We start from the raw sequence: 27650 nt of genomic DNA on the forward strand, positions 1-27650 counted from the left end.
TGAATCTACCCCGTCTAATCCTTTTTGAATTTTATAAGTTTCAATGAGATTCCCCCTCATTCTTCTAAACTTCAATGAAAATCATCCTAAACGACTTAGTCTTACCCTCCCAGGAATCAGTCTGGTAAACCATCGCTGCACTCCCTCTATAGCAAGAACAAATGAATACATCAGAGAGGGAATCTGAGACCTTCGTTTAACATCTTATTTGAAAGTGATACCTCCACTTGTACAGTGTTCTTTCAGGCCTGTGCTGATGTCTAAGCTTAGGTTTTATGATCCATTATTTTGAATCATGCACTGAGTCGAATTGCTTCTCTGTACTTGGGAGGGAGTGGGGGGGTAAATTTAAGAGGTCCTGGATTTTGGACGATAAACCCACATCTAATCTCCACCAGGGTGAATGTGAAGATAGGTGGTGGGCTGCCATCCACCATGACCCAATCTACATTCTCGCACACATGATGGTCCTCGACATTCACATCAGCCTGCAGGTTTCACTGCTGGTCAACCACAGGAATTCCTTGGCCATCTGGGCAATCATCTGGTCCAGGATGAGGAGGTGAAGACACATACTTGGCTGGATATTCATTAACAAGGCAAAAAATGAGCCATAAAATTTTGCGACTCTGCACATCCCCATATAAAGAATCACTGTCCGCACTTATTTCCCTTCAGGGAGATGGGGCAGGATCGAGTTAGGCCAGTTTGGTGTTGACCGTAGAGGCACGCGAGTGCTGAAGCAAACTTGTTTTGAGTATCTGACTGTTCTCCAAGACGTAAAATGGATGACTTCACCTGGGGACTGTTGACACAGGCTGAAGTAGAATACTAGCTTTGACTGATTGACACCTTTATGAGTTTAAGTTATTTTCTTTGATCTTCTGCTTCAATATCTGAATGTTTATTTGGACACGACTAAAAGGCGTGAAAAGGAGTAAAGCTCCTTTTATGCAAACTACGAATGCTGGTATCTGAATTACACTTCCATAAGGTTATTCTTTTTCAAACCTGATTTCTGAATTGGTTTTTTTCCCCGAGCATTTCAGGACATGCCATTGTATCGAACCAATTAGTCATATAATAACACGTGCATACCCAGTTGAGTGAGCATGAAGAATCCAGGGGGACAGGGAGATATGAGGTGGAATGGGTAAGAGCTTTTCAACTTCCTTTCAAAAGGTTTCTGAATCCACACTATGGTTCACAACTCTCTGAGGGGGCGTGAATCCTGACTCCTCAAGCTGGCCTAACTCCACAAAAATTGGGGCCACTAAAATAGGTGGGAAAGCAGGCAGTGAAGAGAAGATACAGATGTTGCATACAGACATAGATAGGCTTGGAGATTGAGCCAGAATTTGGCAGATGGAGTTTAATGTGGATAAGTGAGAGGTTATCTATTTTGGCTGAAAAAATAGAGAGGCAAATTATTATCTAAATGGAAAGCAGATTTAAAATATGACTGGGCAGAGGGATCTGGGTGTCTTTGTTCATGAATCGCAGAATGTTTGTATGCAGGTACAAAATTTAATAAGAAAAACAAATGTCAGCATTTATTACAAATTTGATTGCAGTATAAAATTAGCGTTAATGAGGTCAGTCCCTCTTATGGACTGACCTCATTAACACTACACCCATGTATGCTTCATCCGATGCCAATGTTTATGTAGTTACATTGTATATATTGTGTTTCCCTATTATGTATTCTCATGTATTTTCTTGAATTCTGTTTAATTCCCTTTTCTCCCCATGTACTGAATGATCTGTTGAGCTGCTTGCAGAAAAATACTTTTCACTGTACCTCGGTACACGTGACAATAATCAAATCCAATCCAATCCAATCCAATTAGAGAAGTATTGTTGCAAGAGTAGAGGGTGTTGGTGAGACCACACCTGGAGTACTGTGTCCAGTTTTGGTCTCCTAATTTGAGGAAGGATGTGGTGGAATTGAAGGCTGTTCAGAGGAGGTTCACCAGATTGATTCCAGGAGTGTAGGGATTGACATATGAGGAGAAATTAAACAGTTTGGGCTTATACTCGCTGGAGTTTAGAAGGACGAGAGGGGATCTGATCGAGGTACATAAAATATTAAAAGGGATGAATAAAGTAAACGTAAGGACAGCACGGTGGCACACTGGTTAGCACTGCTACCTCACGATGCAGGGGTGCCAGATTCGATCCAGGCCCTGGGTCACTGTCCATGTGGAGTTTGCACACATTCATGTCTGCGTGCGTCTCACCCCCACAATCCAAAAAGTTGTGCAGGGTAGGTGGATTGGCCACGCTAAATTGCCCCTTAATTGGAAAAAAAATAATTGGACACTCTAAATTTATTTTTAAAAAGATAAAGTGAACATAGACCAAATATTCCCCCTTGTGGGGTAAGGTTGAGAGGTGGTAGATTTAAAACTGAGACGAGGAGGCATTACTTTTCGCAGAGGGTGTGGCACTCGCTTGCCCCATAGTGCAATGGAGTCTGAATCATTAAATTATTTCAAGAGGGAGATAAATGTATATCTGACAAAAGAAAAAGGTAAAAGTGATATGGGGTCAGGTCGGGAGGTGGCTTTGAGACCAGGGAGACATCAGCCATGATCTGATTGAATGGCAGAGCAGGCAGAACCGAAAGGCTGAATTGCCTACTTCTGCTAATTCCTATGTTCCTATGTTCCCAGTATGACTTATCCATCCTCACAATGGCATTGGCCAGATCGGGAGTAAAGGGTGTGGGCTCCCTTGCATAAATTATGCCTTTTAAGTTTACTTCTCCCTATTTAAGCTCACTGACAAAATATCTTTCGATTAAAATTTGGCTTGAAAAGTCTTTTGACAGTTAGCAGCTATGACTAAGAATCAGGCCTGGCTCACTGACCACATGATCACCCCAGGCTGTTAAAATTGCCAGCAACAGGAATCCTAGAATTTGGTCTCGCCTGCCATTTGCCTTTGGAGTCAACCGAATTCTGTGAAAATCCAGGGCCGATTCTTTGTTTTGGGATTCGACCACCATCGTCAGAATCAGAAGGAAGAGTTCAACCAACCGAGTCACAGCTGACAGCAGTCATAAGACTTCTCAAATTCAATTTATATCAGAAGATATTTTAGTTGAGAGACAAAATAATTAGAAGTAAAATTAAAAGTCATAATTTATGCAATTTATATCCACTGAGGCAAAACTTTGTCTTAAAATTAAAGTGTTTCTAATAATAAAACATTCCTATTCCCATTCATTAAGAATGCGTAATCCAATTTTTTTCTTTAAATGGTAAGAAAACCATCTTTTTGTTCATTCAACCTTTCCATCAGGAAATCCTTGGTGCGGTGGTTGATAAATAAACCCTGGTGAATGGATAGCTTGAATAGCCCTCATCATGAGAGCGCCAGTGTCAACCTGCTTCTTCATAGCCAGTACTGCAGAGTTTCAATAATTGTTTCCCATCCAACTCCGCTCTCAAAGTGAGGGATCAGCGCAGAAATAATAGAGCATTCTTTAGTCAGCATGTTGTTAATAGTAGCTCCGACATCTGAGGAATTTAACCCTTGATCGACTCAAAGCAACAAGCCCAAAGTGTTCAGGATGCCTTTCCGTTGTCAGCGAGGCATTGTACAATGTCAGACGTTAAATGTAGAACCATACCCCAAAGCAAGGAACAAAGTTACTTCAAGTAGCACCTCATACACTCAGTAAACAGTTTGCTCAGCCTCAAAACCAATAATTTATTCCCATACCACCCTGGTTCATTTTGCTTGGCTCACCTTGCTTCAGCCTACGGAAAGTGCAGACATTTGTGCAATTTGGTTCGTCCAGTTCAGACAAGCTACCGCATTCTTTCACTTCAGAAATATTCAACATTCCAAAACTAACAGGACAGACGTGAACACAGTAGACAATCATGTCCACTGCTGAACAACTTTACTGAGAACAACTGTTTTGTGAAGAGATCAAAGTACACTGCTTGCATCATTCACTACAACTCTATTGAATATGCTGAGGTAATATCACCTGCTACACCCAACATTATGAAGACAAGATCAGTTCTGTGATGAAGTTCCAACATACTGTGGAAGTTCTGTTCAGTAGCCTCTGTATTGCAGCATACCTGTCTATGAATATATTTTTATCCTTATACATTTGCTACGTAATTTTAATTTTGGTACAAAAAATGTTCCCGTACCAGCCTCCCCGAACAGGTGCCGGAATGTGGCAACTAAGGGCTTTTCACAGTAACTTCATTGAAGCCTACTTGTGACAATAAGCGATTTTCATTATCATGTCAACTTCAGTAAAAAACTTTTAGCTGTACCTCAGCAGTGAGACAAACTCGCTGTTCTTGACCAAATCATTTTTATAACAACTTGTTGACATATAGAGACTTTATATAGAAAGAAATTCTTAAATAATCAGACAAAAAAATGGCTGCCACGTTTCAATAGCCCTCACGAGATCCAAGGGGACATCCCAACTGCTCTCACCGTGGAAACCATGGAATATAAGCTCCCCCGCTAGTGGACGGAAGCCAATCATTATGACCTTAAACCATCAGTAATAATGCAGAGATACCAGTTCAATATGGCAAGGTGATTGCCTGGGCAATTTACAAGTTAGGGTTTGTAAAACTCACCTTATAAAATCGGGCCCAGACTGGGACCGGCGTGATCGGTAGTCCCATTTGGGACCTTTGGACTGTAAGCCGTGTTGCGCCCTTCCCTTTTGTTGTTGAATTAAACTTTGTTTGAATTTTCCTGCTCAGCCCTCCTGAGCATTTATACTGGCAAAGAGGAAAACAACGGCTGCGATCCTGGACGTCCTGACGTCCTAAATTCCCCAGCACCAGAACAAGGTCAGTGAGAGTTATAAATGTCACTTTTTGGAAGGCTGAGAGCCGTTGTTGAAGGCATAGAAGACTAGGCCCAGTATACCGAGCAGTTGCAGTATTTCTTCCACGCAAATGGTATTGTTGGAGACAACCGACAAAAGGTAATAGTCCTGACTACCTGCGGGGCCCCAACATTCAGATTAATCTAGAGCCTCACCTATCCGACGGCCCTGGACTTGAGAACCTTTAGTGGACACGTGAAAATTTCTGCAAATCATTAGGACCTTAAACCGTCGGTAATAATGCAGAGATACCGGTTCAATATGGCAAGGTGATTGCCTGGGCAATTGGTTACGTTATTTCTGACGTATCTTTGCAAGTTAGCTGAACATTGTGACTTTGGCTCATCTCTCCCTGAGATTTTGAGAAATTGTTTAGTGTGTGGCATTAACAATATGGCGACTCAAAGGAATCTGTTAGCGGAACCGGCCTTGGATCTGAAAAGGGCCAGCGAACTGTCACCGTCCCTTGCGAATGCGGAAAAAGAGGTCCAGGAACTCCAGAGTTCCATGGATTACAACGTATACAGTGTTGCCCATCACAATTAGCACCCACAGGGAGTTGCACGAGTACAGCCCGCTTCCACTTGGGCTGTCGTCTGCATGTGCAATTTTCCAGCAGCTAATGGAAAACATTCTCCAAGGGCCCCCAGGGTGGCTGACTACTTGGATGGTATACTCACTATAGGAGCCACTGAGAAGGAACACCTGGGCAACCTAGAAGAGGTCTTGTAAGCCCCCTGACTCCCGCTGCCTGTAAGCCCCCTGATTCCCGGGGCCTGTAAGCCCCCTGACTCCCGCGGCCTGTAAGCCCCTGACTTTCACGGCCTGTAAGCCCCTGACTCTCACGGCCTGTAAGCCCCCTGACTCCCGTGGCCTGTAAGCCCCCTGACTCCCGTGGCCTGTAAGCCCCTGACTCTCACAGCCTGTAAGCCCCTGACTCTCACGGCCTGTAAGCCTCCTGACTCCCGCGGCCTATAAGCCTCCTGACTTCCGCGGCCTGTAAGCCTCCTGACTCTCGCGGTCTATAAGCCTCCTGACTCCCGCGGCCTATAAGCCTCCTGACTCCCGCAGCCTGTAAGACCCCCGTCCCCGCCAGTAGAGAGCAAAGCGAATTTGACATTAAACTTTATGGACACATTGGGCTGGATTTTCCGTCACGCCGCACCAGATTTCTAGTACGATACATCCCTGAGATTTTCCACCTTGCCAGCCGGCCAATGAGGTTTTCCATTGTGGGCAGCCCAAGCCATTGGGAAATCCCCAAGCAGTCGGCACAATGGAGAATTCCAACAGCGGAGAATCCAGCCCATCATCAGTCAGGGCCACACAAATCCACACGTGAACCCAAGAGGACCCTCCCTTGGCAAAACTGCACCACGCCATTCCACACGACGGACTACAAGAGAAATTTTCTGAGGAACTTAGGGCCTATGTGACAAAACAGCAAACTCCTGTGGTAAGCCTGTGAACGTATCCTGCGGCTAGGTCAGTGAACCATTTTGCAGGACCTGCACAGCGGACACTCAGATGTTCCCCAGATGAAGATGCTCGTTAGCAGTTACGTGGTTGCCAGGGCTCGACAGCGAAACTGAGCAAATCTGCAACAATGTGCAGGTTGCAAGGAACACCAGAAGCTCCCTCTATCAGCCTCGCCCCACCCTTGGGTGTGGCTGGGATGCCCTTGGGTGTGTTTGCATGCCGACTTTGCTGGGCTCTTCTTGGGATTAATATTTCCCCTCCTAATCGACGCCCACTCAAAGAGGATGGGCGTGCACCAGATGTCCTCCACCACTTTGCCTTACCGTGAAGAAGGTGCAACCGTCTTCTGTGGGACCCCAGACGTGCTTGTCACTGACAATGGTACCCCCTTTACCAGTGAATAACTTCAAAACTTCAAAGGTTGAGCACACTAATGTGGTGAAACACATCTGCGCCGCCCCATATCACCCATGTTCTGGCTGAATGGACAGTCCAGATGTTTAAACAGGGCATGAAGAAATAGATTACAGGTTTTATTGAAACAAAGCTGGCACGGTTTCTATTTAATTACCAAACTAGACCACATATTATAACCGGTGTAGTGCCGGCAGAATTACTGGTGGGCCGCCGTCGCCAGACCCGACTAAATCTGACGTCCTGAACCTTAGCGGGAAGGTGGAAAAGAAGCAGAACCTCCAGAAGAGCTGCCGCAATCACCGAACGTGTGGTAGACTGGGACCAGCATGAACGGTGGCCCCGCACATTTATGTAAGTCAACAGATATTGTTTGAATTAAGTGAGAGGATCAGCACCAGAAGACTGCCATCTTTGAGGCTCTTCTGTATTTCTCCCAAGAGTCTAACGCCAGGATAGCAGAGCTTCCTCATACATACAGTGTGGAACTGGAAAGCCAAAAAGCACTCAGATTAAATTTATTCTTCCTCCCAGCTGTTCGTGATCCATGTCTTTCCTCGGGTTCACAATTGCCACCGGCAACCAGCGATCAGATCCAATTTTAAACAAATGGATTAATCATGGGGAAATAATTTGCATACCCAAACTGTTATTGAATCTCCTCAGGACAGATGGTTTCCAATTAGAATTCAAGGTGAAGCAAGCTGGTCTGTAAAATGAGACCGCCACCAATGCTAACCCACTCCGCTCCCCCCACTCTGCCACCGCAACCTCCTACACTATTTAATTGTTCTGGTTGTGGATTTTACCTGGATTTAAAAACACTGATTGTCTCAATAGTTCTCCCAATCAATCAGTTCTCCCAATCAATTAACGATTGTAACTTCGGTGGAAAACATTGACAGATATAAATGGAGTTTGGGCCAATCTTCCAAATATTATTGAGGAGAACCATTCCTAACCCCCAGTCTCCACCAAGGAAATTCCTGGCAAAATAAGTGGCAATCTTGGGGCTGGATTCTCCCCTACCCAGCGGGGCGGGGGGGCCCAGGCGGGACGGAGTGGCGTGAACCACTCCGGCGTCGAGCCGCCCCATAGGTGCGGATTTCTCCGCACCTTTAGGGGCCAAGCCCTCACCTTGAGGGGATAGGCCAGTGCCGGAGTGGTTGCCGTCCCGCCAGCTGGCGTGGAAGGCCTTTGGTGCCATGCTAGCCGGGGCCAAAGGGACTTCGCCGGCCGGCGGAAGTCCGCGCATGCGCGGGAGCATCAGCGGCTGCTGACGTCATCCCTGCGCATGCGCGGGGGGGTTCATCTCCGCGTCGGCCATCGCGGAGGCTGATGCCCAACGCGGAAGGAAAAGGGTGCCCCCCCAGCACAGGCCCGCCCGCGGATCGGTGGGCCCTGATCGCGGGCCAGGCCACCGTGGGGGCACCTCCCGGGGCCAGATTGCCCCCCCCCCCCCCCACCCCCCAGGACCCCAGAGCCCGCCCGCTCTGCCGGTGAAGGAGGAAGTTTGATTCACGCCGGCGGGACCGGCATAACAGCAGCGGGACTTCGGCCCATCGCCTTGGTCTGCTTTCAAAGCCAGCGATTTAGCCCTGTGCTAAACATCCCCTCAGGTACTTGTGTGCAGCTCTGGCTGGTATTTTTCAGGTGCAGCGCATCATTGACTTAACACGTGCAGCAATTAAGGAACCCATAGATCATTCAGGTTCAGCCTGAAGCTCTTCCATTCCATAAATGTGCAGCTAGTGTGCAACCAGGAAAAAAATCTTTGTACAAGATCCCTGGGCAGCTGCAATTATGTTTTTATGCAATCCGCCCTCCCATACCCCATTGTCCCTGGAAGCAGAGTTATCAGCTGGCTATTCAGAGACAAGGGTTGCTTACTTAAAACTTTGCTCTCAGGAACCCAAGAAATGAAGCACAGGGGCGATATAATTAATCCAAATTTGTCATCTGTGTACCCGAACAGGCGCCGTAGTGTGGAAACTAGGGGATTTTCACAGTAACTTCATTACAGCCTTAATGTATGCCTACTTGTGACAATAATAAAGATTATTATTATCATTATAAACGGATATACATATAATGTAGGTATTCAACCCTTTGAGCCTGCTCCACCTTTTAAAAAGACCATGGCTTAGGGATCACAGCCTAAACATAAGGTGTAAGCCATTCAGGACTGAGATGTGTAAGATCTCTCAGGAGTTGTGAAGCTGTGGAATTCTCTACCACAGAAAGCTTTTGGGGCCAGTTCGCTGATATATTCAAGAGGGAGCTGGACATGGTCCTTGCAGCTAAAGGGGTATGGAGAGAAAGCGGGCGTGGGGGTACTGAATTAGCATGATTAGCCATGAGCATGTTGAATGATGGAGCAGGCTCGAAGAGCTGAATGGCCTACTCCTGCTCCTATTTTCTATGTTTCTATGGCTGATCTGACAGTAATCTCAAATCTGTAACCTCCCAATCTCCAATTATCTATCACACACCCCTGCTTACCAAGAATCTAAATACTGTCAATGTGAGAAAGACTGATGTTACCATTACCTACACCATTCTATTTTGATCATTGTTGATATCAAGTCAACCTGAGTGAGTGCTGTAGTCACTGTCATAATATGCACCCATGCACATCATGAGGTAAAAGCAGGCAGTGACAGACACCCAGGTGAGCCAATCAACATACAGAACAGAGCACAACCAATCACCAGACAGAACACCAGAGGGGGGCTTCCAACTATAAAACACACGAGGCACTAGCACTCTGCCTCTTTCCACTGGTTACAACTGTAATGACAGTCAGGGTGTACAAATCATTCAACACCTTCTACACGTGGATCAGAGCTAGCCTGGTCTAGATAGTTAGACTCACACACACACGTAATGGCGCAGTATCTTCAATAGTCTCCATTGTAAGCCCTAAAAGTGTGGTTAGGGTTTGGAAATATCAATGGAAATCAGCTCTGTCACCGGACCAGATTGCATGATGGGCCATTTGGTCAAGTGCTGCAATAAAAAGTGCACAATGATGGAAACCACAGGTGTCCAGACATAAGGCCTACCGTGGTGAACCACAAGAAAGATCATAAACCAAAGAATAACGAACAAAGCCTGGACCAGTCATGATACCATCCTTGGCCAAAACCCTCAGCAATTTCTAGTGCTATATCCCTCTATACCCATCCTATCCATGTATTTGTTGAGATGCCTTTTGAACGCCATTAATGTATCTGCTTCAACAACCTCTCCTGGCAGCACATTCCAGGCACTCACCACCCTATGAGTAAAAAATCTGCCTTGCATATCTCCTCTAAATTTTGGCCCATGGACCTTAAACCTATTCCCTCCAGTGAATGACCCCATCACCCTGGGAAAGAGTGCCTGCCCATCCACTCTATCTATGTCCCTCATAACCTTGTAGGCCTCTATCAGGTTGCCCTCAACCTTCATCGTTCTAATGAAAACAGTCCGAGTCTATTCAGCCTCTCCATATCGCTAACACCCTCCAGACCAGGCAACATCGTGATAAATCTCCAAAGCCTCCATATCCTCCTGGTAGTGTGGCGACCAGAATTGTGCGCAATATTCCAAGGTTCGATACAACTGTAGCATGACTTGCCAATTTTTATATTCGATGCCCCATCCAAATGAAGGCAAGCATTCCGTATGCTTTCTAGACTACCTTGTCCACTTGTGTTGCCACTTTCAAAGATCTGTGGACATGTACACCCAGATCCCTTTGACTTATATTCCTAAGAGTTTTGCTATTTATTGTATATTTCCTCTCTACGTTAGACCGATCAAAATGCATTAACTCACATTTGTCCGGATTAAACTCCATTTGCTATTTCTCTGCTCAAGTCTCCAACATATCTATGTCCTGATATATCCACTGACAATACTCAACACCATCTTCCACTCCACCAACCTTGGTGTCATCCACGAACTTACTACAGTAATCAGATAGCAACTTTGTAGCGAAATGCAGGAAAGGACGGTTCATATATTTCATAGAATTTACAGTGCAGAAGGAGGCCATTCGGCCCATCGAGTCTGCACCAGCTCTTGGAAAGAGCACCCTATCCAAACCTACACACCCACCCTATCCCCATAACCCAGTCACCCTACCCAACACTAAGGGAAATTTGGATACTAAGGGCAATTTAGCATGGTCAATCCACCTAACCTGCACATCTTTGGACTGTGGGAGGAAACCGGAGCAGCCGGATGAAACCCACGCACACACGGAGAGAACGTGCAGACTCGGCACAGACAGGGACCCAGCGAGGAATCAAACCTGGGCTCTTGGACCTGTGAAGCAATTGTGCTAACCGCAATGCTACCACGCTGCCCACTTTTTTTCGAGTTTAAACTCGACAACCACAGACATTTGTAGACCCTGAGCAAGAAGGTCATCTGACTTTAGTGGTTGCAAAGGGCTGTTAATGTGTAAACTGCCCAGGGATAATGAAGCAGATGTGTCCTGTTTACCAGACATCAGGAAGAATTACCTCAGCCACGTGTGGGTCTTACACATACATCATCTGAAATTCTAGAAGTTGAAGAAATTGGTATAAAGGAACGGAAAATCGAAGCCTCAGGAGTGAAATCCCTGGTCACTGCTTCCTCGAGGGGCTTTGAGATTTTTTAATCAAACCTGTTTCATTACACATTACCAAATCCAAAATAGCCTGATCCCTGTTGGATACACAACATATTGTTCTCGGAAACTGTTCTGAATATACTCCATGAATTATTCCTCATGGCTACTTCTGCCAATTTTATTTTCCCAATCTACATGAAGATTAAAGTCACCCATGATTAAAATACTGTCTTTTGTGAAATGCGCTTATTATTTCCTGATGTAGTCTCCATTCTACAGTATAGCTACTAATTGAGGCCTACAGACTACTCCAACCAGTGTCTTCCATTCCATGTTATTTCTTATCTCCACCTATATGGATTCTACATCTTCTGATCCAGGATAATTTCTTGCTATTATACTTATTCCATTGCATACAAACAAAGCTTCCCCATCATCCTTTTCTTCCTGCCTGTCTGTACGAAAAGTCACATACCCCTGAATATTTAGTGACCATTTTTGATCTCCTTGTAACCGCGCCTTTATAATGGCTATAAGATCATATCCATTCACATTAATTTGTGCCATTAATTCATTTATTTTGCGCTGAATGCTACGTGCATTTAGATAAAGAGGCCAGCGAGAATTATCTGGTGCAGTGTGTTGTGTCCAGTGCTGGAGAGTTGGAGGTAAGGAAGCCAGGCCCTCCTTTTTACAGCACTGACTTTCAGAAGACAGGGAGAAAATGGGTTTGTAAGGTATGTGGGCAGGACTGGAGGGTAATGGGGGGGGGGGGGGGGGGGGGGGGCAGGAGTGAGTGGGCCCAGAGGTCATCACCAAAATTCTGAAGATTCACAAGTCACATCTATGCCCCCATGTTCAACATTTACCCAGCCAGGATAAATAACCTCTCAGGGACCTTGTCATCCCTTCTGAATCTTGTATGTTTCAATAAGATCACTTCTCATTCTTTTAAACTCCAAAGAGTATGGGCCCTGTAATGAACTCCAATTGGCTTTATTGGTTGGCCAATTGGAGTGTGAGCTCCCTCATTGAGGGAGCCCATATAATCACCTGTGTAGGCTTTGTGAGCAGTCTTAAGTTGACTGGACTGCTAGCAGCACTGTTTGTAGCTGCTCCTGTAATATCGTTATTGTAAATAAATATTGGTGTGGTGACGGAACTCCTGCCTCCCGTGGATTACTACAGGCCCAATTTATCATAGGAAAACTGCCTCATCCCAAAAATCAATCAAATGTATCTGCACTATATCACCTCCAAGGCAAGGATATTAACAGCTGCAAACAGTTCCCCAGATATGGTCTCGCCAAAGTGGTATACAATTGTAGCAAGACTTTTACATTCTTGGATTTCAACCCACTTGCAATAAAATCCAACATGCCATTTGTCTTCTAATTGTTGGCTGTACCTGCGTGCTAATTGTGTGCTCCTTGTACAAGTATACCCAAGCTTCCCCAAACATTAATATTTAAAAGTTTCACGCGTTTGAAAAATAAATTCTGACTTTCTACTCTTCCGGCCAAAGTGGATAACCTCACACTTCCCACATTATACAATATCTATCAACTTGCTGCCCACACATCTAACCTGTCTATATCTCATTGCAGTCTCTTTGTGCGCTCTTCATTGCTTCCATCCAACCAGGTTTGAAAATAGGCAGTAATATTAATATTCTTTATGAGTGTCACAAGCAGGCTTACATTAAAACTGCAATAAGTTACTGTGAAAATCCCCCAGTCGCCACACTATGGTGCCTGTTCAGGGACACGGAGGGAGAATAGAGAATGCCCAATTCACCTAGCAAGCATGTCTTTTGGGACTTGTGGGAGGAAACCAGAGCTCCCCGAGAACGTGCAGACTCCACACAGACAGTTAACCAAGCGGAATTGAACCCTTCTCCCTGGCACTGTGAAGCAACTGTGCTAACCACTGTGCTACCATGCAACCTTCATGATGACACAGATATGGCCAGAAGCTCATGATCAGGTGAAATATGACACCATAGTTGCAAATTGTCTGATTGAGCCTCAGACAGTTGCCAGAAGAGAGGGGTTGTTATCTGGGGAGCAGAATTTGTGGCGGGGATTGAAGGCAATGACTTCTGTCTTCATACTATTTAGATGAAGAAAATATCTGGTCGTCCAGTGCTTAATGTCAGACAGGTAGTTTGGCCATTTGTAGACAGTGGACAGTTGACAGAGGTGGTGGTGAGGTAGAGTTAGGTAGGAACATCGTGCATGTGAAAACTGGAGTTTCCAGATGTAGTTGCCAAAGGGCAGCAGTGCAAGGAAATAAAATGTTAAACCGAGGCACCATGGTGACCATGTAAGTGGAAGTAAATGATTTGGGCACTATTTTAAAGAGCAGTATCGGGGTGTCCTAGCCAAATTATTCCTCTACCAACATCACTTGGGGGAGAAAAGAGATTATCTGGTTAGTATCACATTGTTGTTTATGACAGCTTGCTGTGCGCAAACTCCCATTTAAAAAAATTATTTCATGGGAAGTGGGTGTCGCTGGCTAGTCCAGCATCAATTGCACATTCCTAATTGCCCTTCAGAAGATAGTGGCGAGCCACCTTCTTGAACCACTGCAGTCCATGTGGAGTAGAAACACCCACCTACATTGCCCACATTTTGAGCTAAAACACAACAGCAGTTCTCAAAAACATTTGAGCAAGATTACAAAGATCATCTAACTGTTTTGGGAATACTAGAACTATTGTCTGAACTTTGCTGTAAAACTGCAGGCAATCTGTTCAGTCTTGCCTCGTCACAAAAATGCAATTCAGATGCCACACCTCTTCCAGTCCGAGACACTCAACACTCGGCACAGTTACAACCGTTCTGCAGCAAACAGTTTCAGGGTTGCTGCATTTCAACTTTCATCAGAAGGGTGTAATTTCTTTTCAAGTGCCTCAAAACATTAGGTCACTTCTTTTATATTCTCATTCCCTGCAGCGCACGCCCACGGAGCATATTGTTCTACTTAACAAGAGGTGTCTTTCTGGAGAAATGTTGCAGGAACCATTTTGTTTGACAAACGTATGCATATTGATAGAAGCTGCATCAAAATACATGGTTAGGTCTGAAATGTCTTGTATTCATGGCACTATCTGGTGGCACCAGTGAGTCTAAAGAAAAGGCACTTCCTCTCCTTATTGTCAGGCTCTTCAGCTGATTGCATACCAGGAAGGATAACCTGATGAGGTTAACTTTGACTTGCATCCTACCACGTGGATAAAATGACAACATTGCCTTGGGGCATGGGTAGAAAATTTGAGACAGTAGAGCCTGAGGGGCAAAAATCGTAATGTTGCAGAAACTCAGGGAACCTGCATCCATTGCAGTCTAAGGATAATCTCTCAGACTCTTCGCCTGCCGCAAGAACGTCACGGGCGAGCCGCGTAGAATGGAAAAATCCATTGACCTTGTGGTGAATTATAAACCTACTAATTCACACCGTGTTCCAGTATATGTATTGTGTCCCTGTGGGCTCTGTATACGAGCCGTTGCGCGGCTCTGCCCATCGGGGGAGATGAGGAGTTTGTACTGGGCTCCATCCTTGGCTCCGCCCATGGCTTCACCCATGGCTCCTCCCACTACCCGGAAGTATAAAGCTTTGCAGTTGTGAGCCTGCTGCCAGTTCATCTCGTCGCAGGCAGGCTCTGTTGTAAGATTATTAAAACCACTGTTCACTTCCAATCATGTGTCTTGTGAATTGATGGTCACATCAGACCTCGGGCGGGATTTTCCGGTTGCCAGGCGAACGCGGCCGGAGAATCCTGCCCCTACTCTCTCTTAGCTCAATGCATAGCTCGCTTAACTCTCACTCAGAGAATATTGCATTCCCGACCTCTTGAGCACATGATCTAAGTTGACACCCCCGGTGCAATAGTGAGGGAATGGCACACTGGGGGTGGGATTCTGTAATCCTGAGGGTAAGCATTGACACCGTCGGAAACACCGTCGCAATTCTCGATGGCGTCAACACGGCCTCAGGATCAGCAAAGGGCCAGCACGGCACTGGAGCGGTTCACGCCACTCCAGCTGCTGATCCTGTCATGAACTGGGTGCCGTGGGATCCCTGCATGCGCAGTGGTACCACTGCCAACACGCGCATGTGCAGTGGCTCCCTTAAACGCGCCGGCCCCGACGCAACATGCTGCAGGGCTACAGGGGCCGGCAGGGAGAAAGGAGGCCCGCAGTCAGAGAGGCCGACCCGCCGATCGGTGGGCCCATATCGCGGGCCAGGCCACATCGGTAATGCCCCGTCCCGGGGTCGGAACCCCCTACCCTTCCACACCAAGTTCCCGCCAGCTGAGAGCAGGTGTGGATGGCGCCGGTGGGACTCGGGTTTTTTACGACGGGCGCTCGGCCCATCCCGGTGCTGCGCCAACCAAGCCGGTGCCAATGGTGCCAATTCTCCGCTATGCAGAGAATCGCGTGCCGGCATTGGGACGGCATGGCGCAAATCGCGCCGGTCGCTAGGATTCTCTGGTCCGGCCCCGGGCTGAGTGAATTGCGCCCTGGATGTGCTGCCTGTTAGATGTGATGTTGAACTTAAGTCCCGGCTGCACGCTCAGGGGCTTAAACATATTTAGCCTTGAACCAAATGCTGCACATGAGACTTTATGTGTGCCATTTGCCGGTGATAATTCCTATATTGCTACACTTCAAAAGACACTTTGTCTTAGATTGTGAAAGATTCTAATGTAATGGCCGGTCTTCCTTTCACAGTCACAGAATGGTTACTGTGCAGAAAGAGGCCACGCAGAATGTCATCTCTATACTGGCTCTCTGAAGGAACAATTCACCTATTGTCAATTTCCTGCCTGTGCTCTGCAGCCCTGCACATTCTTCTTTTTCAGATAATAATCCAATTTCCTCTCGATTGAGCCTGTCTCCGTCACACTGTCAGGCAGCGCAGTCCAGATCTTAACCACTCGCTGTGTGAAAAAGATTTTCCTCATGTCACCATTGCTTCTTTTGCCAATTATTTTAAATCTGGCCCTCTGGTTCTCAATCCTTCCACCATTGGGAACAGTTTTTGCCTATCTATTCTGATTTTGAATACCTCTTAACATTCTCTTCCCCAAGAAAAATAATCCCAACTTCTCCAACCCACCTTAATAACTGAAGTTCCTCATCCTTGGAGCCATTCCCGTGAATCTTTCCTGCACTCTGTCTAATGTTGTCATATTCTTCCTAACCTGTGATGCCCAGAACTGGACAAATAATCCACTTGAGGTCGAACAAGTGTTCTATAGAAGTTTAACATAACATCATTGCCTTTAACACAATGCCTCCATTAATAAAGCATAAGATACTGAATGCTTTATTAACTGCTCTCTCATATACACCCAGATCCCTCTGCTTCCGCAGCTGTGTTAGAGTTGCACCCTTTACTTTGCACTGTCTCTCTGTGATCTTTCTACTGAAATGAATGACTTCACACTTTCTTTCATTTTGTGTTGACAATCACTCTCTCCCTGACTGTGTACAAGTTGAGAATTTCCCTGATTTAGAAGGAATCTTGTTAAATATACAACAAATATTCACAGCATCCCAGATAGGAAGGGGGGATGGTACCAAGGAGGGAAAGTGAAAACAAAAATTGGTGGTGGGGAAAGGTGTTCCCATGAAATGTTGTTAGGAATTTTTGAAACGTTGTAGATTAGGGGCGGGGTTCTCCGGTCGCTGCCGCCGAAATCGCGTTTGTAGGTCAGCCAGAGAATCCCCTTTTCTGATCAAATCGGGGGCTGCACTGCTTTCGCGATGCTCCACCCCTTCCAAAGCGCCGTACTCCAGGTGTACGCTGAACGCAGTATCGGCGGACTCAGGACATTGCCTGAGGCCCACTCCCCGATGCCCGTCCCCCGACCTGCAGAGTCCCCGACGGCATGGGTGTCTCATGTCTTACCTGTCGGGAACTCAGTCCAGCGCCGCCACAGTCGGGGAAGAGCCGATCCGCAGGAAAGCAGTCTTTGGCAGGAACTGTGGGCACTTTTGGAACGTGGTCCGGGGCTCGCAAGCCGGCCAAAGAGGGGGCACTATTTTGCAGGTTGGGTCCACGCACGGACGGCGCCATGTCGCACAGCGTGGCCGCTGCAGACCGCTACCGTGCGCATGCGTGGCCACAGATCCGGCAATTCTCCAGGCTGTATCGGCAGCTAGAGCCGGGTACTCTACGCTGCCTGGCTGCTCGCCTCCAGCCAAACGGAGGATTGGTGGCCATTTTACGCCAAATCTCCGGTCGTAAAAGACCACTGTTCCCACGCCGGTGTCAGGGCACAGCCTGAGAATCGGAGAATGCAGCCCCAGATCTTTGGGAAGGAATTTCAGAGATCATGGGTGGAGGTGCCCCGAGTAACTTCCACTCAGATTTCCCTGTTCCCTGTGCAGCACGCTGGCGCAGTGGTTAGCACTGCTGCTTTCGGTGCTGAGGACCCGGGTTCGATCCGGGCCCCGGGTCTGTTTGGAGTTTGCACATTCTCCCTGTGTCTGCATGGGTCTCGCCCCCACAGTCCAAAGATGTGCAGGTTAGGTGGATTGGCCAAGTTAATTGCCCCTTAATTGGAAAAAAATAATTGTGTACTCTGAATTTATAAAACCAAAACATTTTTAAAAGAACTTTAAAATCAATGATTTCCCTGTTCCCTGCCATCACCTCCTTAAATAAAAAAGCTTCAGCAATAGATTGGATACTGATTCAGTTGAAAGAGCTACCTGAGCAGTGTGGTAAATTCATACTGTATTGTAATTCACACTGTATTGTATTGCATAGTATTATGTCCTTGTGGGCTCTGTCTATGAGCCGTTGTGCAGCTCTGCCCATAGGGGGAGATGAGGAGCTTGTACAGGCTCCACACTTGGCTCCGCCCATGGCTCCGCCCATGGCCCCTCCCACTACCGGAAATATAAAGTGCTGCTGCCGTGAGTGTGCTCTCAGTTCTTCTGGTCGCAGGCAGGCTCAATTGTAAGACTATTAAAACCACAGTTTACTTACAATCGTGTTCCAAGTGAATTGATGGTCACATTAATTTAATAGTCTTAGAAAACTTGAAGAAAACTACTGTGGAATCGGCTCTCAATCCTGATCGACTAGAACTCGACCCGCAGGCTGCAGAGGCGAAGGAAATCTTCCTACACTGGCTTCGATGTTTCAAGGCCTACCTGGCTGAATCAAGCACATCCGAGACTACAGAGGAGCAGAAACTCAGCCTACTGCAGGCACGGGTGAGCCATCGTATCTCTACGCAACTCAATTGTACCACCTCATATACTGAGGCGCTTGCTATGCTCGACCGATTGTATGTGCGGCCGATAAATGAGGTCTACGTGCGGCACATTTTCACGACCCGCCGCCAGCGCCCCACAGAGTCGCTGGAAGACTTCCTGCGCTACTTAAAAGCCCTTGCCCGGGACTGCAACTTTCAGGCTGTAACGGCCTCCCAGCATATGGAACTCGCTGTCCGTGATGTATACGTTGCGGGGCTCAGGTCTAACTATGTGCGCCAGCGACTACTTGAGAAAGGGGCCCAGAACTTGGAGGACACTGTAGAGCTAGCAACTACTATGGAGGTCGCGTTCCGCAGTCTGAACTCATTCCCCGCAGACCAAGCGACCCCATCGTGGGCCCCCGACCAGCGACTGCCCCAGGCCTGCGCCACGCGGCCACCCACTTACTATGGAGCACCAGCGTGCTATTTTTGTGGCCAGCCCCAATACCTACTGCAGCACTGCCCGGCCCACAACGCGACCTGCCACTCCCCTCGACCAATCGAAATGTGTACTTTCTTAACGTCATCGACAAATTCTCCCGCTTCCCCTTTGCTATCCCATGCCCCGATATGACCTCCCACACAGTCATCAGAGCCCTGCACAGTGTCTTCACCCTGTTCGGTTTCCCCAGCTACGTACACAGCCACAGGGATTCGTCCTTCATGAGCGACGAGCTGCATCAGTACCTGCTCAACAAGGGCATTGCCTCGAGCAGGACTACCAGCTTGATGGAACCATCAATTCACCAGACACGTGTTTCCGATGTGAATCTAGGCTTTAATCGACTTACTTCAGAGCCAGCCTGTTACCTGTCGATGAACTCGTAGTGACCCAGGCTGACTCTGGACACGGGTACTTATACAGCTGCACTAGGGGGAGGAGTCGTGGGCGGAACCAAGGGTGGAGCCCAGTACAAGTTCCTAGGTGCTCCCAGCGCTACTGCCCCTTGTGGTAGGACAATGCTACTGCGCTTACAACAAGTGTGAATTAACATATATATTAACATATATTACATTCACCACATTCACCCCCTTCAAAAAAATCAAGTCCGGCGGGGGTGGTGGTCTAGTCTATAAAGTCAGTCTATCCGGCGGTCGAATTGTCCGCTGAGATCTGCGGAGCACCGGGGTTGTAGCCTCTTGCGGTGGCTGGATGGATGTGGTGTGCTGTGGTACGATGGGGGACTCCAGGGAGGGTTGTATCTGAGCTTCATACTCCCCTGGTTCGACCGGGGACTTGGGGCGCTGGGGGCTGGCCGGCGCGGGGGCGCGGAACTGGTGGAGCGGGCTCGTGGGTTCGGGAGCGCAAGGGGGCGGCAGCATGGGGTGTAGGGTGAGAGATCCTTCTGTGGGGGTAGGGGGGCACTGGATCCGGCGGGTGCCAGATCCCAGAGGGATACAGTGTCCTGACGGCCGTCAGGGAACTCGACAAATGCGTACTGGGGGTTGGAGTGGAGCAGGCGCACCTTCTCAACAAGGGGGTCGATTTTGTGTGCCCTGACGTGTTTCCTCAGGAGTATGGGGCCCTGCGTCCTCAGCCATGCCGGAAGTGAGACCCCCGTGGTAGTGCCCCTGGAGAAAATGAAGAGCCTCTCGTGAGGGGTCTGGTTGGTCGCCGTACACAAAAGGGACCTAATAGCGTGGAGCGAGTCTGGGAGGACTTCCTGCCACTGGGAAACTTGGAGCTTTCTAGACTGGAGGATCAGCAGGACGGTCTTCCAGACCCTCGCGTTCTCCCTTTCCACCTGCCCGTTCCCCCTGGGGTTGTAGCTGGTAGTCCTGCTCGAGGCAATGCCCTTTTCGAGCAGGTACTGACGCAGCTCGTCGCTCATGAAGGACGAACCCCGGTCGCTGTGTACGTAGCTGGGGAAACCAAACAGGGTGAAGATGCTATGCAGGGCCCTAATGACTGTGTGGGAGGTCATGTGGGGGCACGGGATAGCGAATGGAAAACTGGAGAACTCGTCTACGATGTTTAAGAAGTAAACATTCTTGTTAGTTGAGGGGAGTGGCCCTTTGAAATCAATCGCGAGGCGTTCAAAGGGCCTAGAAGCCTTGACGAGGTGGGCCCTGTCTTGTCTATAGAAGTGCGGTTTGCACTCCGCACAGATCGGGCAGTCCCTGGTGACCGCTTTTACCTCCTCGTTGGAGAAAGGCAGGTTTCGGGCCTAATGTAGTGGGCGAGCCGGATGACCCCTGGGTGGCAGATGTCGTTGTGGATGCTTTTTAATCAGTCGATCTGTGCGCTGGCGCATGTCCCGCGGGATAGGGCACCCGGAGGCTTGTTGAGCTTCCCGGGTCGATATTTGATATCGTAATTGTAGGTGGAGAGTTCGATCCTCCACCTCAGAATTTTATCGTTTTTTATTTTGCCCCTTTGCGAGTTGTCGAACATGAAGGCAACCGATCTTTGGTCGGTGATGAGGGTGAACCTCCTACCTGCGAGGTAGTGCCTCCAGTGACGGATAGCCTCCACAATGGCTTGTGCTTCTTTCTCGACTGAAGAGAGTCGGAGTTCTGAAGCGGAGAGGGTACGGGAGAAGAATGCAACTGGTCTCCCTGCCTGATTTAACGTGACTGCAAGAGCGACCTCTGAGGCGTCGCTCTCTACCTGAAATGGGGTGGATTCATCCACCGCCCGCATGGCCGCTTTGGCGATGTCCTCCTTGATGCCGTCGAAGGCCTGGCGTGCCTCGGCTGACAGGGGAAATCGTGTGGTCCTAAAGAGTGGACGGGCTTTGTCCGCATATTCAGGGGCCCACTGGGCGTAGTAGGAAAATAATCCCAAGCACCGTTTGAGGGCCTTGGGACAATGAGGGGGAGGGAGTTCTAAGAGGGGGCGCATACGGTCGGGGCCCAGGACTCCGTTTTCCACGACATAGCCGAGGATGGCTAGTCTGGATGTGCGGAAAACGCATTTATCCTTGTTGTACGTGAGATTCAGTTTCTGTGCCGTCTGGAGAAAACGGTGGAAGTTGGCGTCGTGGTCCTGCTGGTCATAGCCGCAGATGGTGACATTGTCCAAGTATGGAAACGTGGCCCGCAGCCCGTACTGGTCCACCATTCGGTCCATTGCTCGTTGGCACACCGAGACCCCATTGGTGACGCCAAAAGGGACCCGGAGGAAATGGAAGAGGCGGCCATCGGCCTCGAATGCCGTGTAGTGGCGGTCCTCCGGGCGGATTGGGAGCTGGTGGTATGCAGACTTCAGATCCACCGTGGAAAAGAGCCGGTACTGGGCGATCTGGTTTACCATGTCTGCAATCCTGCGGAGGGGATACGCGTCGAGGAGCGTAAATCTATTTATAGTCTGACTGTAGTCGACCACCATACGGAATTTGTCCCCGGTCTTAACAACCACCACCTGAGCTCTCCAGGGACTATTGCTGGCCTCTATAACCCCCTCACTGAGTAGCCTTCAGACCTCTGCTCTGATAAATACCCTATCCTGCAGGCTATACCGCTGCTACGAGTGGCTACAGGTTTACAGTCCTTAGTGAGATTGGCAAAGAGAGGAGGGGGGGGATTCGCAGCGTAGCGAGGCTGCAGATCGTGAGTGGGGGCAGGGGCCCTCCGAAGCTGAGGGTGAGGCTCTTGAGGTTGCATTGGAAGTCTAGGCCTAATAAGAGTGGCGCGCAGAGTTCGGGCAAGACGTAGAGTTTGAACTTCGAGTAACTAGCGCCTCGGATTGTGAGTGTCGCGGCGGTGCGCCCCTGGATCTGGACCGAGTGGGAGCCTGAAGTGAGCGAGATAGTTTGCTGCACGGGGAAAACGGGGAGCGAACAGCGTCTTACCAGGTCTGGATGTATGAAGCTCTCTGTGCTCCCGGAATCGAAGAGGCATGGCGTTTTGTACCCGTTGATATGGACCTCTGCCATCGAGTTTCGTAGATTCTTTGGTCGTTATTGGTCCAGGGTGACCGTGCTGAGTTGCGGGTAGTCGGCGGCTCGATCAGCTGTGCTGGAGTGGCCCCGTGATGACTGCCCTCTGAGTTCATAGTTTAGTTCGAATTCCTCCGCTGAGTTGTCCGAGCGCGGAGATGCCGATCGGGCCCGTGGATCGCACGTGGCGGGCGGCGAGGAAGGTGCCAAGATGGTGGCCCCCATGAGTCGCACGTGGCGGGCGACAAGGAAGATGGCGTCCAAGATTGCGGCCCCCATGAGTCGCACGTGGCCGGCCGCGTGGTGGAGGTTTTCCAAGATGGCGGCCCCCATGGATCGCACGTGGCTGGAGGGGGCGGAGTCGGGGCATAGGCCGCAGTGTTTCGGGCCCCGCGGGGCTGCGAGTGAGGGGAGCGGTTACTGCGAGTCGCTGGGGGGTTGGAAGCTGGGCCCCTTTTAGCGAGGCACACTCTTGCGTAATGCCCTTTTCACCCGCAGCTGCTGCAGGTCGCATTGCGGGCCGGGCAGTGCTGCCGCGGGTGCTGATTCTGGCCGCAGAAATGGCAGGCTGGAGCAGCATAGTGGCTGGCTGGGGCAGCATGGTGGCTGGCTGGGGCAGCATGGTGGCTGGGCGGCCGCGTAGCACAGGCCAGGGGGAGTCGCTGGTCGGGGGCCCATGATTGGGTCGCGGGGAACGAGTTAAGGCTGCGGAAGGAGACCTCCATCGTGGTCGCAGCTTCCACAGTCGTTTCTAACACCTGGGCACCCTTTTCCAGCAGTCGTTGGCACACATAGTTAGACCTGAGGCCCGCTACAAAAACATCGCATACCGCCAATTCCCTGTGTTCAGCCGCGGTAACCGCTTGGTAATTACAGTCATTGAACAAATTGTTAAGTTCTCTTAGGAATTCGGCTAGTGATTCCGTAGGCCGCTGACGGCGAGTCGTAAATACATGGCGAGCGTAAACTTAATTAATGGGCCTTACATACATTTTTTCAAGAACTGCTAGCGCCGCAGTATATGAACTGGCCGAGTTTAGTTGCGTCAAGATTCTATGGCTCACCCTCGCGTGCAGTGAACTCAGCTTCTGATCCTCTGTAGTTTTGGCTGTGCTCGCTTCGGCCAGGTAGGCCTTGAAGCACCGGATCCAGTGGGAGAAGATTTCTTTAGCCTCTGTATCCTGCGGGTTGAGTTCCAGGCGTCCAGGCTTGAGGGCCGATTCCATAATCGATCTTTACTGTTCTTAAGTCGATTAAATTGATGGAACCATCAATTCACCAGACACGTGTTTCCGATGTGAATCTAGGCGTTAATCGACTTATTTCAGAGCCAGCCTGTTACCTGTCGATGAACTCGTAGTGACCCAGGCTGACTCTGGACACGGGTACTTATACAGCTGCACTAGGGGGAGGAGTCGTGGGCGGAACCAAGGGTGGAGCCCAGTACAAGTTCCTAGGTGCTCCCAGCGCTACTTCCCCTAGTGGTAGGACAGCGCTACTGCGCTTACAACAACAGTGTGAATTAAAATATATATTAACATATATTAACATATATTACATTCACCACACAGCTACAACCCCAGGGGGAACGGGCAGGTGGAGAGGGAGAACGCGACGGTCTGGAAGACCGTCCTACTGACCCTACAGTCCAGGAATCTCCCGACCTCCCACTGGCAGGAGTTCCTCCCCGACGCGCTCCATGCAATTAGCTCCCTCCTATGCACTGCCACTAACCAGACCCCTCATGAATGATTATTTGTTTTCCCTAGGGGCACTACCACGGGGGCTGCTCTCCCATCCTGGTTGAGGACACTGGGCCCGGTTCTCCTCCGGAAGCACGTCCAGGCACACAAAACGGACCCGCTAGTAGAGAGAGTGCTCATGCTTCATTCGAACCCCCACTACGCCTTCATCGAATACCCCGACGGCCGTCAGGACACCGTTTCCCTCCGGGATCTGGCGCCTGCAGGATCCACCACCACCACCGCCGAGGTACCCCTCACACTACACCCCACCCAACCCCACACGCCCTGCGCTCCCGCGCTTATAGGTTCCCTGCCCACACTCTGCGCCCCCACGCCTCTAGGTTTCCTGCGCCCCCCTTCGCCCGTCACACCGGTCAGGAATGAAGCTCGGACCAAAACACCCCCGGAGTCCACCCTCATACCCGCACCAACTGTCACCACCCAGCCACCCGAAGAGGCTTCAACCCCGGTACTCCGCCGATCCCAAAGGACGACTCGGCCACTGGACCGGCTCAACTTGTAGACCCGCCACCCCCGCCGGACTTGCTTTTTTTTTACAGGGGGTGAATGTGGTGAATTCATACTGTATTGTAATTCACACTATTGTATTGCATAGTATTATGTCCTTGTGGGCTCTGTCTGTGATCCGTTGCGCGGCTCTGCCCATAGGGTGAGATGAGGAGCTTGTACAGGGCTCCACCCTTGGCTCTGCCCATGGCCCCACCCATGGCCCCTCCCACTACAGGACGTATAAAGTGCTGCAGCCGTGAGCCTGCTCTCAGTTCTTCTGGTCGCAGGCAGGCTCAGTTGTAAGACTGTTAAAATCACAGTTTACTTCCAATCGTGTTCCAAGTGAATTGATGGTCACATCAAGCAGACAAAATAATCCAGTTGCTTTAAGAGAGGCTGCCTGAACAGATTGTGTTGTTTTGGGCCAAGGAAATCTTTGTGCACCCCCTTCTTCCACCTGTGAGCATAAATTTGAAATCAGCACTGATGCTAAACGTATTTGGTCATTCATTTGCTAGCGGTGCTTGGTAACGCTTGCTCATTTCAAAAGGAGGAGGAGCAACTTCGAAGTGGGTAAAGGACAGGTGAGTGTGACTAACTAGGATTGTTCTTAGAAAAAGAGGGTAGAGACTAGACAGACCAAATGGCCTCCTGTGATGTACGAGTACTTTGTCACTCGCTGCCTCCAATTCATGCCTATGAGGCTGATGCACCGGTTCATAATCAACGACCCCTGCCACCTGGGGTATTTACTCTTCCAACTTCTTCCATCAGACAGGAGATCAGAAGCCAAAGAACATGCAGGAACAGATTCAAAAACAGTTTCTTCCCTGCTGTTACCAGACTCGTGAATGACCCTCTTATGGACTGACTCTTCAAACATCTTCTCCACTGTGCTTCACCCGATGCCTGTGTCCATGTATTTACATTGTGTATTTATGTATGTCTCATGCTTTATCCATGTATGGAATGATCTGTTTGGACTGTACGCAGAACAGTTTTTCACTGTACCTCGGTACACGTGACAATAAAACAAACCCAAATCTAATCAAATCCAAGTCACATTCCAGGCCCGGAATTTTCCTGCCGTTGGGATTCACAGTTCCTGCCAGCAGCATATTCCTGCCCACGGGTTTCTTGGCTGTGTCGAGCAGCTTTAATAGGAAATCCCATTGACATTCAGCGGGAGTAGAGAAGCCTACTGCCAGCGAGTGGTGCGCCACGGAGAAACGTCCGGCGGGAGAACCAGAGAATCCAAGCCCAGGACTTGGAAGGCCACAGAGTATGCTCATAATGTGGCCAAAAAGATTGAGTATCCTTCCAATGCTGCTGGTGGAAGGCAGTATGGGCAGGAGTGACACCCGGCTAGCCAGGACCTGCAGAGGGCAACAGAAACCATTGCCAAGCGAACGATGGGCAAACACATGGAAATCCATAGTCATCCTCCCAGGGCAGAGGACCTGAAGAGAGAGAGAATTGAGCCCAGTGAAACACTGCCAGCCAGCAGGGCTGTTGCTGTCTGTGCTCCTGAGTTGTGTTACTCACAGCTGAAAACAGCTTGAACAACTTTGTTGGGGAAAACAATTTCTGTCCCTGCGGAGACCGCTTTCTGGGTTGAAAGTGACGAATTGCTGTGTGTGCTGTAGCAAAAAGGACCGGTCCATAAACACGTCCAGACCGACAGTCCTGTAACATGAACGTAACTGAATCCTTTGTAAGACTGGAGCTGAATTTTCTGGTCATTTGTTTTCAGAAACAAGCAAACAACCATTATTATAGTCAGCGGGAAGCACACATGCAGCGCTCGGAATGTTTGCAAACTTATCACGTTTTGAGTAAACATGGGAGTGGGGGAAATGAAAGTACATCTGGAACATTCTGAGCGAAACATTGCTTATATAACAGCAGCGGACACTCGAGTTAACTTCAAACACAACTCTGGAAGGAGCTGCGGGCAGAGCTTGGGGAGGGGACATCAGTGGGGTTTAAAGAAGCTGCACATCTGCTGAAAACACTTTAAACATCAGAAGGCCGGGGGGAGGGGGGGGGGGGGGGGACAAGGCACAGAGAGAGAGAGAGAGCGGCAGATTAGATCCATTCTCCGCGATCGGTGTCTGCCTGATTTCAGATTGCTGTGGCAGATTTGAGGTTGATTCTCCAATCAGTAGCCCTCCCTCTCTGCAGGCACAGTGCTTCCCACGACATCCCAATCAGTCCTCAGCCCAAGAGATGTCTTACCTCCCAGAGGAATTGAGGACTCTCCTTGTTGATCCGCGGCAGTTGGCTGTTCCTCTGTTTCCTCTCTCTCGCTCCCTGGCTTTTCTGCTTCTGATTTCCAGGATCTTGAAATCTCTCTCTGCTGCCACGTAGTGATCGGCCCCCAACAGCCAAACCTCTCCTAAAACCACCGCCACTCAATTCAGCAGGAGCCTGCAGAAATCACTCCATCCCTGGCAAGTGGCACCCTGGGGGCGGGATTTGGTCGAGTGAATGGGACCCAGACAAAAGTTTGCAAATTGTATCCAATAACCCGATTCAGGGAGTGACTGTTTTATTTTGCAATTGTTTTAAAGTTAGTTAACAGAAGCGCTCCATTGTTTTAGATTGGGGAAAAAACATTCCCCTGTACAACAAGAAATGAGTACAGGGAAATGTTTCAGGCTTTTTGATCTCGCAAACCTGCATTTGTTTTCCAACAAGTTTGCCCTAAATCGATGAGAATTCAGAAAAAAAAATAAACCTAGCCTTATTTGAGGGAAAATAAAGCTTCTCCAGACGCCTCTGTCTTTCCTGCTGCATTTTAAAGACAGAAATCAGGGCAGGACGATGGTGTGTTTTGATGAATTACGGGATC

General features: G+C 49.0%; 1 protein-coding gene across 5 annotated transcripts in view; it reads right to left on the reverse strand.

Annotated features, from left to right (window-relative positions):
• The window catches only part of LOC119965404 (prolyl 4-hydroxylase subunit alpha-2-like), a 153664-nt gene extending 126232 nt beyond the window's left edge, over positions 1-27432 (reverse strand). For 3 of the 5 annotated variants that reach the window (XM_038796153.1, XM_038796148.1, XM_038796151.1), the window contains exon 1: positions 27035-27431. The gene's annotated coding sequence lies outside the window, so the exon portion shown is untranslated. Of the gene's footprint in view, positions 1-27034 lie in introns of all 5 variants that reach the window. The other 2 variants (XM_038796149.1, XM_038796150.1) reach the window with 2 other exon arrangements.
• Between the last annotated feature and the right edge of the window lie 218 nt (positions 27433-27650).

The sequence above is a fragment of the Scyliorhinus canicula genome, chromosome 4, assembly GCF_902713615.1.
Source record: "Scyliorhinus canicula chromosome 4, sScyCan1.1, whole genome shotgun sequence".
NCBI lineage: Eukaryota > Metazoa > Chordata > Chondrichthyes > Carcharhiniformes > Scyliorhinidae > Scyliorhinus > Scyliorhinus canicula.